Below are 13,546 nucleotides of genomic sequence, written 5' to 3'. Positions count from 1 at the left end.
TATTAACAGCTGTGGCAAGTCCTCTGTGATCTAGTTCCCAAACGATTTCTCCAGGTAGTCAAGAGTTGGCTTAAGTGCACTTTGGAAAAACTTTGGGGTAATCACTAGTAAGAGATTTTAAATCAGATGCCTGCTTTCTAGATCCCTGCTTAAAATCTCTCAAAACAAGACCATTGAGAAGTCAGCCAGAAGCACAAACAAGATAAAGGGCCCTTTGCTAGCCCTCCTCCCTGCTTTCTAGAAGACCTCCGATTATATCTAAGAACTGTCCCTTGCCTGGGGTGAAGGAAGAGGAGGGGGATCAGAGCTGTCACAAAGGACTGGGGCTGCATTTTGAAGACAAGATAGAGGAGTATTTGCAGCATACGGCTGGAGCAGATAGACGCCAGAGGGTCTCCATGGGTAGAGATGCTGCATTCCAAGTGGAGAGCCCCTTTCCACCTTCCCTTTGGGGAACTAACCCCACCCCCATCCCCCCTCCACCATCCTGGGCAGGTTGCATCCCAGCCTCAGGACTCAGGTAAACTCCTGGTCACAAATGTTCTGACCCTCCAGGGGCCAAGTCGGTGGGAGTTAACAGAACACGGGTGTAGGTTCCTGCTTTGAGGAGCTCTGCTGGGGCCACGAAATACATTCATGGAACAGTTGGAATCTGACCAAAACAAAGTTCCAGCCAAAGAGTAGAATTGTTAAGATAATGAGACCGACTGAAAGATGGAACAAAATTTGATTGACTCTCATGGGCGATTAAGACCCGCACTTGAAAATCTGCTCTGAACAATAGTGGCACAGGTTGATTTCAGACAGCACAGGGTCTGATTTCACGTTTCTCAACGTGAAATTGTGTCCTGTGTGTTGACACAATTCCCAAACGAGCTGTCTCAGTGCAGTGTCTGTGGTGCTCGCTGACGGAGGGCCCCCTCGCTTACGGTGGAGCTGCCAGCAGAGCCCTGGGGGGACCACCACCAGGAAGAGCACCGGCTGTGTTGGGCTCAGCCCGGGAAGGCTTCCTAGGGGGACTGTCTTTGGAGGTTCAGGCTCTTGGGGTCCAACTCCAGGTCACACAGTCTTTCTGACCCTTGAAGGCATGTTCTAGCTGTACTGCCAGGAAGACATTGGGCTCAGGAACCTGAAGGGACGCTTCCCTTCCTTCCCTCCCCAGAGTTTGGCTTCTCAGGTCTTCCTCCAGCCCAACTCCCAGCTAAGCCCGAGGGAGCACCAGTGTCTGTTTTCCTTGCCCTTGTGTCCGCAGGGCCTAGAACCGTGCCTGGGCACACAGTGGGCGCTTGGTAATGGCAGTTGCACGTACGAGTGAGTTGATGAGTGAAGAGCTTAGCTTATAACGACTAACTATGAAAACCTCCTAGTGTGAAATCAGTGTACTTCAGACCCAAAGAGGGGCTGCTCAGTTCTGACTAGTGGCCTAAAATACGTGAGATGGTAACAAAAAATTGTATGAGTATAGACGGACTGAATCTTCCTTGCAGCTCTGCTCTTCCTAATCCATGACTCTGGCGAATCGTTTAACCTACCTCTGTTTCCCCAATCTACAAATGCTTCCCTCCTAGCGGTCATAAGGATTAAATGAGGTCATGAATGTGAAACCCATCTCCCAGGCTTTGCACACAGCCCTCGATACATGCTAGTCATCATTGCTGATGTTGTTAATAGCGTCATTATTATTATAACAAAATGTGGGCAACAGAAGCAAACCCACTGTCCCCCCCAGTTTGTAGATGGTGCCCCAGGGCGTGGAGCTGTGTCCAGTGTGGGGCTCTCTCCTCTGCAGGACCAGCTCTTTCTCCACTGCCTGGACTCTGTCCAGCCTCATGCACAGGAAGGGCAACTCCTGATTCATTTATCTGTGTGCAGCGCAGTGTGAACTTTTGTTTCCAACCTGAGGGATTGTGCTTCCTGGCAAGACGAGTGAGCCCTGAAGAAAATGCTGCCCATGTGTTTGTAAGAAGTTTTTTTTTCATACTGATAGATGGAATCATAGGGTGTTAGAGGTCGTCTAATCCAGTGTGTCCCAGTCCAGTGTTTTCAAACATATTTTTGGCAGTAGACTCCTTTCTTTAAAATAAATCCTCTGTGAATTCTCAATATATACACTAGATGATGGCAGAGCTGCTGTGGTTTAAGTCGGGGAGGAGGCTGGGACCCAAATCAGTTATTACCCCCATACACAGCCCCCAGCCGTGAGGGCCCTGGAACACAACTTCAAAGCCTTGGGATCCAACCCTTTGTTTTTCTTCTGTTTTTGTGTGTGTGTGTGTGTGTGTGTGTGTGTGTGTGTGTTTTAACAATTATAACACTTATTTCACACAGTTACTGGAGTCCAGGAATTCCGGAGCAGCTTTCCTGGGTAGTTTTGGATGGGGGAGTCTCTCAGTAAATATGACGGTTGGGACTCATCATGCTAAGGCTCGACTAAGGCTGGAGGATATGATTCCAAGATGATGCACTCCGTCACTGGCAAGTCAGTACTGGGTATTGGCAGGAGGCCTCAGCTCCTCCCAACAAGTACCTTCCGTAAAGCTGCTGGAATGTTCATAACATGGTAGCTGACTCTCCCTGAGTGAGTGATCCTGACTCTCCCTGAGTGAGTGATCCAAGAGTGCACAAAGTGGAAGCCATGATGTCTTCATTATCTAACCTCAGAAGTCAGACACCGTCATGTCTACCAAAGATCAACCCCATTCACTGGGACACCATGGAGGCTGGCTACCACAAATTGCAAACCTAGAACTCCATATTGTTTAGAAAGCATTTCAGAAGTAACTACAAATGTGCAAATGATATTTCAAAAGAATATACGTTCAGATTGGCATGCCTAGCCAAGCAACAGTTCGGTTTTACAACAAAAAAAAACGCTGAGGATCAGAGAAGTGAAGCGACCAGCCAAAGCTCACAGAGCAATTTTTAAAATTTTATTGAAATGTAGTTGATTTACAATGTTTTTTTAGTTTCAGCTATACATCCTAAAAGAGATGAAATCACTATCTCAAAGAGATATCTGCACTCCCATGTCCATTGCAGCATTATTCATAATAGCCAAGACATGGAAACAACCTAAGGATCCACCAATGATTGAGTGGATGAATGGATAAAGAAAAGAAAAAAAAATGTGTGTGTATATATATATATATATATATATATATATATACACTAAAGGTCCTTGACTATGCTTGATGATTAAACTATTATTATTTGGTCTCCTTTGACTGTTTTCCTTTGTTTCTGCATTTTCTCACTTCTCTGATTAAACTTATTCTTTGGCTAAAGTTTTTTCACGGACAAAAGTCAGGCTGAGGACATGGGGCGGGCCAGGACCATAGGGTCCTGCTCCGTTTCAGTTCCACCTTCTCTTTCTGTGATCTGTCCACTAAATCGCACTGAAACTAATTTTTGTGACTATTTCTGTTGCTATCGTAACTCTACACACAGAAAATCTAGCGTGCCGAACTGCAGTTATTGACCAAAAGAAGTCAGATTCTTTAAACAGAATTATCTTTTAAAAATCAATGTTCTCTCCTACCGTCTTTAATTTTCTATGCTGGGTAGATAACATAGCCATTCACTAGTGATAAGCAAACTATGCAAGAGTTGCAGGCCAGGAAGTGAGAGGTGGTCAGACAAGAAACAGCAGATTTTGGAAGAGAATTCTAGGGGTATATGTATTAAAGCTGGGACCCTGGAAGGGAGAGTTAGCCTGAGGCCCCAGGCTAACAGAAGCCAGACATGTTTTTGTGGAACTGGAGCACAGGGTCACCAGAGACCAGAGAAGGGGGCACTGACCACAGGGGACAGGTCCCCCTGACTCAGCATGGCGGGGAGGGCACGGAGGCCCAGCACGGGAGAAGGGGGAGGAAGAGCAGAGGGGCTATAAACGCACTCCTGCTGCACGGTTTCACGTGGGTCTGCAGCAGAGGCTCCGGGCCTGGACCTGGGCGCTAAGGAGAATTATGTGGCCTTCCCTCCCAGTCACCATGAGTCAGCAGTTTTGGACAAGAATGTTGGCTCTGATAGGGCTCTCAGAGGTCATGTGGTCACAGCCTTCATTGTACAGAAGGGACCAAGTGACTCAGTCAACACGAGCCAGCCAATTAGTAGGACAGCCAGGATTAGAACTTCTATCTTTGGTTGTTTATCCAGTGTTCTTCTTCTATAGCTCACCTACACTGGTGTCCGTCCTCTTAGTCTGGACACACCATTTTGGAAACCCCAAACCCTCAATCGGTGGCATAATCTGGACTAGAGACCAGACAGGCTTGTCAGCCTGTGGGAAGCCAAGGGGTTCAAACTGTGTTTGAAGGAAGCCTGGATTTGTGCACCAGGGCTGAGGTCGGGAAGGGGTGCCTAGGTCTCCTCTCTCTCTCCTGCCTCAACTGGAGCAAATTCCTTTTCATCTGCTTTGTTTGTTGGAATTATAAGATTTCATTTGCAGAGAAGTGTTCTGATCCTTAGGAAAAAGGGTCAGAAAGATTACAATCATTCCATGGAGAACCAGATTGTATCTATTGGGGCTCTCTCTGCTCATTTCCCAAATTTTAGTCCCTTTCAATAAAAATTCTTGGAGACCTAGTCACACGTTCAGCTCTGTGGCATGTGCTAAGGGGCACAGAGAGGGAGATCACGCCATCCTCAAGGTACAGATCTATAAACGATTCCTGGGCTAGTCACTTGGAGAAGGGAAGCATTTTTTAAAAATTGTTATTTTTATTGAACTACAGTTGATTTACAATGTTTCAGGTGTACAGCAAAGTGATTCAGTTATATATATTCTTTTTCAGATTCTTTTCCATTAGAGGTTATTACAAGAGATTGAATATGGTTCCCTGCACTGTACAGTAGGTCTTTTTTGTTTGTCTATTTAATATAGAGTAGTGTGTATCTGTTAATCCCAAATTCCTAATTTATTCCCCCTTCCTTTTCCCTTTGGTAACCATAAGTTTGTTTTCTGTGTCTGGGGAAGCATTTCTGCTTGCCTATTTCTCCCACCACGTTCCTACCATCATCCTATTTAATTGCATCCCATTTCTTTGATGTCCTGGAGAAAGGTTGCAAAGGGATAAGGAGATAAGATCTTGGCATCTACACCTTGCTGACTTTTGTCACTATAATAGGGATGATTGCTTTCCATGTGTGCACAGGAGCTCTATTTCACAAGGTTTCCAGATGATTTTCTGTACAGGGTAACATAAGGCAATAACTTCATCGCGGTAGGATAAGGAAGGACAGAACAGGATGTCCTAGGTTGATGTTCCTAAATTGGGCACCCCTTGTGTAAGCCCTGTTGGCTCCTGGGAATACTTGGAGGACAGGTAAAAGTTTAGATAACAAGAAGAGTTGAAGGAGGGAGTATGTGAGAGTAAACTGATAAGCTCCCACTGTATCCAGAATTCTTCCCCGGACCTAGTACCCACGCCCCCCAATTATATGATTAAAATGCTGCTTGGATATTATGGGGCACACATAAACCGCCGGTCTCAGCCCAATCCCTGGCCTGCAGCCTCACCAGAACATTCCTGACAATGCTTCTTTGGTTTGGATGGGCTTGACCCAAGAACAGAGACTGGACACACTTCTAGGCACTGTGGGTCAAACGGAGGTGGGGTGGGCGGCAGAAGGGACCTAGTTCATCTAGTTCATTGCCTGTGAGCAGATGGGGGGCTCCATCCACACTCACCCCTGCATTTTCTTTTCCTCCTAAGCTTATACTGCCGTGTGATATTTGCTGCCCCCTGCTGGCTACACATGAGTGAAGACATATTTTAGTGACTGCGGGAGCCCTTGTTTACTATTGGAAGTTAGACCTTCATAGTAACCATCACCACAGTACTCTGGCCGAAACTATCAATGGGGAACTTATAAAAGCATATCAGACACTGTACAAAGCTTTTTACATACATTGTCTGATTTAATCTTCAAAGTGATTTTGTGAGGTAGGTATAAATATTCCCACTAAACAGAGGAGAAACTGAGTCACAGAACAATTAAATGGCTTGTGCAAAATCCATGCTGGTAAATGGCAGGGCTTGGATCCAAATCCAGTTGTGTCGGACTTCAAAGTCCACAAACTGAACCACTCTGCAAATTCACGTTCCCAGCAGGCTATATCCTGGATGGGCTCACCTCTCCCATATTCGGTCAACACAGACAAGCCACAGACCCATGTGCCTTCTTACTCCATCCATCCACATCCTGGCAAACTCCCACATAGTTTTCTCCTCCATCACCAAGCCCACGACCATCCCAGTCTCTTCTTTCCTTCCTGGTCTTTGTACAGTTTGCTTCCCTCCTGCTGACCAGAAACATCCACCCAAATCCAGGGAGCTCTGGATAGAATTCAAGAGGTCTCGGAACTTGGAGAGGGAAAAAAATTATGCTCTACTGTGAATATAGAAAACAAACAGAAATGGTACCTGTGATTTTGTTGCTAAAAGAAATCACAGGCATTTCTGTATCATGTCACCATTGTCACAGATACCTCAAAATATCATTTAAGCACATCACTTCTTTGAAATTACAATAGTTACTAAACCTGTCTTCTTTGAAATTACAATAGTTACTAAACCTGTCATTAGACCTGTTATTTAATTATTAACTAAAAAGCATGTGTATTACTATATCACAGATTTGGTTTTTTCAATATTTTGATTAGCATTCTTTCAAAATTATGGAATTTCTTTGTTATACTGTGCATTTAATGTTATGTACTAAAAAATTCTACTTAGATGGGTGTCCAAAGTCTTCTGCAGCCTGCCCAGGGGTCCTGGCATGATAAATGGTTAGGATCACTGCCCTTGATTCTATGCTAGGCTTTGGGCCTCCTGACCCAGATCACATAATATAGCAGTGACAAGAGATAGGAGCAGTTGGAGTTCTCCAAATAGGATGACCATGTGAATTATCTTCCAAACCAGGACCCTTTTGAGTTGAAAGGGGCACTATTAATAATTATGCTGGGACAAGTGTAAACTGAGACACTTGGTCACCCCACCCGAATAGCATGCATTCTGGAAACTGAGGAATTAGATCAGAAAATACCAGGTGATTAAATGTAACTTAGAAACATCAACATAAAAACTCACCCCATCTATATATATTGCTGCTGATAAAACTAGATGATCTCTTAAATTCCAACCAGAAAAAAATATAACTAATATAAAGTATACTGACTTCAAAATAAGTAATTATAGTATGTAATAATAATATAACATAATAATGTACCCCTTACTGTAGACCAAGCACTGTCTGCCCTAATTGGTAGGTGCTATTATTATCCTCATCTTATAAAAGAGGAAAACTTGGCCAGCATCACACAGCTAGAAGGAAGCTGAGCAGAGTCACAAATCCACACACACTGGCTGCCGTGTCTGTGCTCCAAGCCATGGCCTCCACTGCCTCTTTGAGACCTTGTAACATTAGGAAATTTCACGATCTGAATGTAATCCAGCAAAATAACAGATGGAATACAAGAGGTTAGTCTTGTTTATCTCCAGCACTGTACAGGGTAGAAGCTGCTTTTATTCTAAATCACAAGATCCAGTTATTTGAAAGACATTCCCCAGAGAAGAAAGGGGAATCTGGAAGGTTCCCACAGAGCAATTCCTGTAAGACGTCTAAATTGTACGTAACTCTTCCCAGGCGTTCACCATTTTCCTTTGATTGCAACCGCTAGCTCCTGTTGGAGACGCAGTGATCAAGAGCATGGGCTTGAAGTTGAAATTCCGGACACGTATTACCAAGCTGAGCAGCCTTGGGTAAGTCGCGTAGCCTTCTGGCCGCACTTTTCTCATCTGCGGAATGGAAATAATGGTAAACCTCACCGGTGTTGGTGAGGAGTAAATGAGCCTGGTCAATATGTAATACACAGCAGCAATTATTATTATCATTATCATTTTATTCTAACCATTCTGTCCCCAAACGCATCTCTCTTTATTACTCTGTTTCCATGTGCTCTGGGGTCTTCAGCTTTACTTCCTCTTCAACTTTTTTTTCACCATTATGTAGCTATCTTTGGGTGACTGTGAGAACATGTGCTTATACAGCATTTGCCCCAGAACTCATTTGGCTGATGCAACATAAACTCTGACAGCTGGAAGTGAGACCAGGGTGGACGTGCTCTCAGGTTTATCACATCTTCTCGATTTGCCCACTCCGCAATAGCATTTGTGCCTGAGCTCTTTATTTGCATTTTGCTGAGCCGACATGAATTTTTATAAGTTCAGGGGTGTCTGGAGAATTCTTCAGTATGAATTGAGTTGACAAAAAACGGGATGGATCATTTGTCACCTTCGTGGAAACAAGATGATTTTCTGTTTTCAACTGAAATAAGAAATTACGAAAGATTGCTGGGCCTGACCGTGTGAAAAATTAAAATGGTAAAAAAGGAAGAAAATTCAAAATAAAAAGGGAAGACATAGCTTTGGAAATGTTCACATCAATGTGAAAAAGGGTTATTTTTAAAATATGGAAAAACCATTTTTAAATAGAGAAAAATCTCAGCCTCAGTACTCACCCAAGACATACAAATTATAAGCAATGATAAAATACAATTTCACCGATTAAATTAATAGTTATAGTAAAGGTTTTTCTTTAATGCAATTATTTATTTATACCCCACTTCAATTCAAAACAAATTTGAGGTGGTTTTATGCACCCAAACTACCAAACACAATGGATGGTAGAATCTATCGATGCAATTTTGAGAAGCAATTTGGTGGTACATTTGTGGAGTCATAAAAATGTTCGTGCCCAAAAGTAATTTCACTTCTGGGAATTTGTCCCAGTGAAGCAGCTCAAAGACAAAGAAAAATCTCTATGCACAACTTTTTATATCATTACTTAAGTAGTAAAAAATGAGAAGCAGTCTAAATAGCCAAGAATAGCACCATATTTACATAAGCTATACTACATCAATTCAAAATATTTTGCAGCCAATAAGATGATAATTGTGACTATGAAGCAACATGAGTAAATGCTCATGCTAACAAATGCAAAAGTTATCAAACAAAACTCTCTGAGTGTTCCAGTTACTATGGCTGCATAAAAAAATTACCCTAAAACTTAGTGGCATGAAACAACCATTTATTATGGATCAGAAATTCAGACAGGACACAGCTGGATGGCTTATCCGAGGCTCATTAGATGACATGACTGGCAATTGACACTGGCTGTCAGCTAAAGCCTCAGCTGGATCTCTTGGCCGGGATACCTCCATGTGGCTTGAGCTTTCTCAGAACGTGGTAGCTGGGTTCCAACGCTGACAGTCCCCAGAGAGGGAACCCGGCAGAAGTCAACTCACTTTACATGACCTAGTTTTGGAAATTATGCAGTGTCACCTCCATCTCCATTCATGGAGACAGTCACAAAGTCCCATCCAGTTTCAAAGGGGAAGGAAAAGAGACTCTACCTTGTCATGGGAGAGTGACCAGTTTCTAAACAAGCATGCAGGACTTGAAATGCTGCTGTGGCTGTTTTTCAGGAAATACAATCCGCTGAAATCTATGATCTGGTTAGAGCCACATAAAAGTCATAAAAGGATTAGGATTAAGACTGGGAAGAAACATGGAAAAATGAAATCTTGATTTAAGATAAATCCTGTTGGGACTTCCCTGGTGGTGCAGTGGTTAAGACTCTGAGCTCCCAATGCAGGGGGCCCAGGTTCGATTCCTGGTCAGGGAACTAGATCCCACGTGCGTGCCGCAACTAAGGAGCCTGCCTGCCTGCCACAACTGAGACCAGGTGCAACCAAATAAATAAACAAATATTTAAAATAAAAGAAATCCTATTATTGTTTTGGCAATGTTCTTTGGGTAATAAGTAAAAATTATTAATAAAATTATATGAACAAGGAATGAAGCTGACAAAGCTTCAGAAATTGTTCCCAGGAAAACCCCTGCTTCCCTTGACTCCTCCATTTCTAAAATTCCACTGTTCTCACTTGCAGTTGTCACAGCTTAACCCATTGCATCAGCAATGCCCCTCCTCTTATGAGAAGTGGGCCTGAAGCCGAGGCCCAAGCATCCAGTGGGCAGGTGCATCCCCCTTGCATCTTGCCCTCCCAGTCCTTCATCACCGGATGTGTCCCCAGTTGGGTAGCCTCATCTACGGGTGACCTCACTTTTTAGTTAGTAAAGGAAAATGGAAAGGGGGACATGTCTCATGTATTAATAAACCCTTGTCTCCACCTGAGAACACCTGTGTCCTCACTTGTCTTCCTTCCTGGAGATAGAGGTCCCTGCTTCCTTCACCGGGTCAGTCTCTCCACCTTGTTCTCCTGATCACCTTTCTCATCTTCTCCACACGATGTTCTGCTCAACCATCACACTCCAGTGTCCTCTCTCTCTCTTTTTTTTTTTTTCTAGCATCTTTAATCTTTTCTCATTGACTGGATCCTTTCTCTCTACCTACAGTCACACCCAGGTCCTTTTACTCCCATTCATGCTACCCTCTCATATTGTCATCTGATGTATTCTTACTTGCCTACCCCATTAACAAACCTTCAAAGGAAACACTTACTCTGGCTGTTTGCATTTCATCACTCACTCACTCCTTAACACCAGTGATTTACCTGACGGGTTTCTTTCCCGTCACTACCTCACCTGGCCTCTTAAATGTCATCTTGATGTCCTAGTTGTCAAATCAAATGACCCTTTCTCCATCTTCATCCTCCCTTCCCTTTGAAACACTAAGTTGCCTTGTTCACCATTGTCTCCCTATAACCCAAACTTCCAGACTTCCCAGCCCCACTCTCTCTAATTTCTCCCCCACGTCTTTGACCAAATTTTCTGCTTCTTCAGCTCACTGGTCTCATTCCACTCACATTCCTTGGCTACATCCAATTATTCCAGAGCTTCTACTACCACCTAGTCACTCCTCCATGGATCTGGATATTTAACTCCTACTACGTCTTGGATGTGCAGTATTAAAAATTCAGTTTTCAATGAGGCCTGTAACTGATAAGTTTAATCAGGCAGGATAACTATAAAAGCCCTTTAGGTGTCTTCAGTCCTTCTTGGTCTAAAATGCTCAGTCGTTCAGCTAGCCTGGCCTATCTCTGCTGGGAGAAGAGGCCCCTGGCCTGGGGTGTGCTGGTCCAGCTCTCCAGTGGGGTCCTTTGCTCTCCAGGACGATGCTTTATTCTGGCCTCTTATGTGCTTTTATGGCCTCAGATCTTGAATAGCTGCTGTCTCGCCTGAGTTCTGCTCATTCAGGGCCTGGAGAGGTCTTTGGATGACAGGGCCCCATCTTATTTATTTATTTATTTTATTTATTTTATTTTTGGCTGCGTTGGGTCTTCGTTGCTGCACGCGGGCTTTCTCTAGTTGCGGCGAGCGGGGGCTACTCTTCGTTGCGGTGCGTGGACTTCTCATTGTGGTGGCTTCTCTTGTTGCGGAGCACGGGCTCTAGGCGCACGGGTTTCAGTAGTTGTGGCTCGCGGACTCTAGAGCTCAGGCCCAGTAGTTGTGGCACACGGGCTTAGTTGCTCCACGACATGTGGGATCTTCCTGGACCAGGGCTGGAACGCATGTCCCCTGCATTGGCAGGCGTATTCATTTTTTTTTTTTTTTTAATTTTTATTTATTATTTACTTATTATGTTTATTTTTGGCTGTGTTGGGTCTTCGTTTCTGTGTGAGGGCTTTCTCCAGTTGCGGCGAGTGGGGGCCACTCTTCATCGTGGTGCGCGGGCCTGTCACTATCGCAGCCTCTCTTGTTGCGGAGCAGAGGCTCCAGACGCTCAGGCTCAGTAGTTGTGGCTCACGGGCCCAGTTGCTCCACGGCATGTGGGATCTTCCCAGACCAGGGCTCGAACCCGTGTCCCCTGCATTGGCAGGCAGATTCTCAACCACTGCGCCACCAGGGAAGCCCCTGGCAGGCGTATTCTTAACCACTGCGCCACTGGGGAAGCCCAGGGCCCCGTCTTAACTGTCACTGGCCGGGGACTCCTTAGCCTCTGCCCCATCCTGCTTCTCCCTTAAATCTCCTGATCCAGAAGAGGGCAGGGGGGCATGCTTTTTCTATACCTCCCTTATGTCGTATTTACCCTTCCCCAGATTTCCACCTGAGCCTTAAAAACAGGGCAGGAGACTCACTGTTGATGAACCAGTGGGGAAAGAGGGAAGTAAAGGAATTTGGTGAATCCTCCCTCAAGATACTATCCTGGCTTGAAGACTCCTGTCCTGCCACATAATTGTATATCGAAAGTTGGAAGTTGACTGTCAACTTCGCCTTTCTCTAGGCAATCCTTCTATAAAAAATTCTATCTCTAACCAGACATATGGCTGCCTTTGGCAGACTGTGTGTAAAAGTCATAGACTCATGAAGACAAAAGAGAAAATCATATACAATTTCAAATCATTCCAGGAGTTATATTCTTGAATCACTAGATCCATCCCAACCCCAGCGGCTTCTCCGACCTCTAGCTTTTACGATCTCACTGCCTATTGGACATCTGCAAACACCTCTAAAGCCAAACTCATCATTTTCCCTCTACAAACCCCCTGGGTTTGCTGGTAGATCCTCGGGCAAGTTACTTTGTCGCTCTGTACCCCAGTTTCGCCATCTATAAAATGAAGGCTATAATAATACCTTAGCACTGTTATGAGGATTAGGCAAGATAACATGTCCGAACAGCCCAGGGTGCTGCCTGGCATGTGCAAGTGCTATGAAAATGCTTTGCATGCCTCAGTCTGGATGGTCGGCAGCTGGAATGATGACTCCTGCACACACAGTCCATTGCATGGGCCCCAGGCCCTTCCCTGCCCATCTCGTGCCCTTCTGTGATAAGGCTAAGTTGTCAGGCACATCGTCCCTCCAGGGCAAGATTTCCAGCAGATGTCCATGGCAGAGATGTGCCTCACTGGGTGGACATGCCCCGTCTTGGTGATTGACTCATGGTCCCTCTGCCTGGAATAGCCGCCGCCCTGCACCCACCCTTCCAAGTCCTATCCACCTGCACTGGCCATGTTTCCTCACAGCCCAGCCACAGGATTCCCTTCCTCTGGGTCCAGGATGCTCGTGTCTGTATCACTTACTTGGTGACTGTATGTAAAAAGATACCAAGATCCTGGGTACCAGCAGATCTAAGGCCAAGATGACCCCAGAAGATGGCCTAGCAGGGATGGGATAATATCAAGACTCAGATGAGGCTTTGCACTCAGGTATCATGCCAGCCAAGCTCTGAGGCAAGCTTTGGAGTACCTCTGAGGGGAGCTAGATTGTTCTGTTTGAGAGTCAGAGCCTACCTGATGGGGACATTTGACCCAGAGGAAGTACATTTCTGCCAGGCCATTCTGATCTGTCCCACAGGCAGACCCCACTGTGTCCTATGGGGCCGGCAGGACTGAATTGCTAACCCCAGCTGCTCGTGGCCACGGAGAGCCATGCCTTCCAGAGGACAGGTCTCCCCTGGAGCCCTCAGTTTCTGGAGTGGCTTGTCAGGGACCGTCTCTTTGGGCTTCTGTCTTTTCCTTCCACTTCCTCCTCTGTTGGCCTGGTTCCACCAAGGCTGCCTCAGGCCTACAGTTAGAAAGTGC

This window comes from Balaenoptera borealis, assembly GCF_965194805.1.
Source record: "Balaenoptera borealis genome assembly, chromosome: 7".
NCBI lineage: Eukaryota > Metazoa > Chordata > Mammalia > Artiodactyla > Balaenopteridae > Balaenoptera > Balaenoptera borealis.
This window is presented reverse-complemented; position numbering follows the sequence as displayed.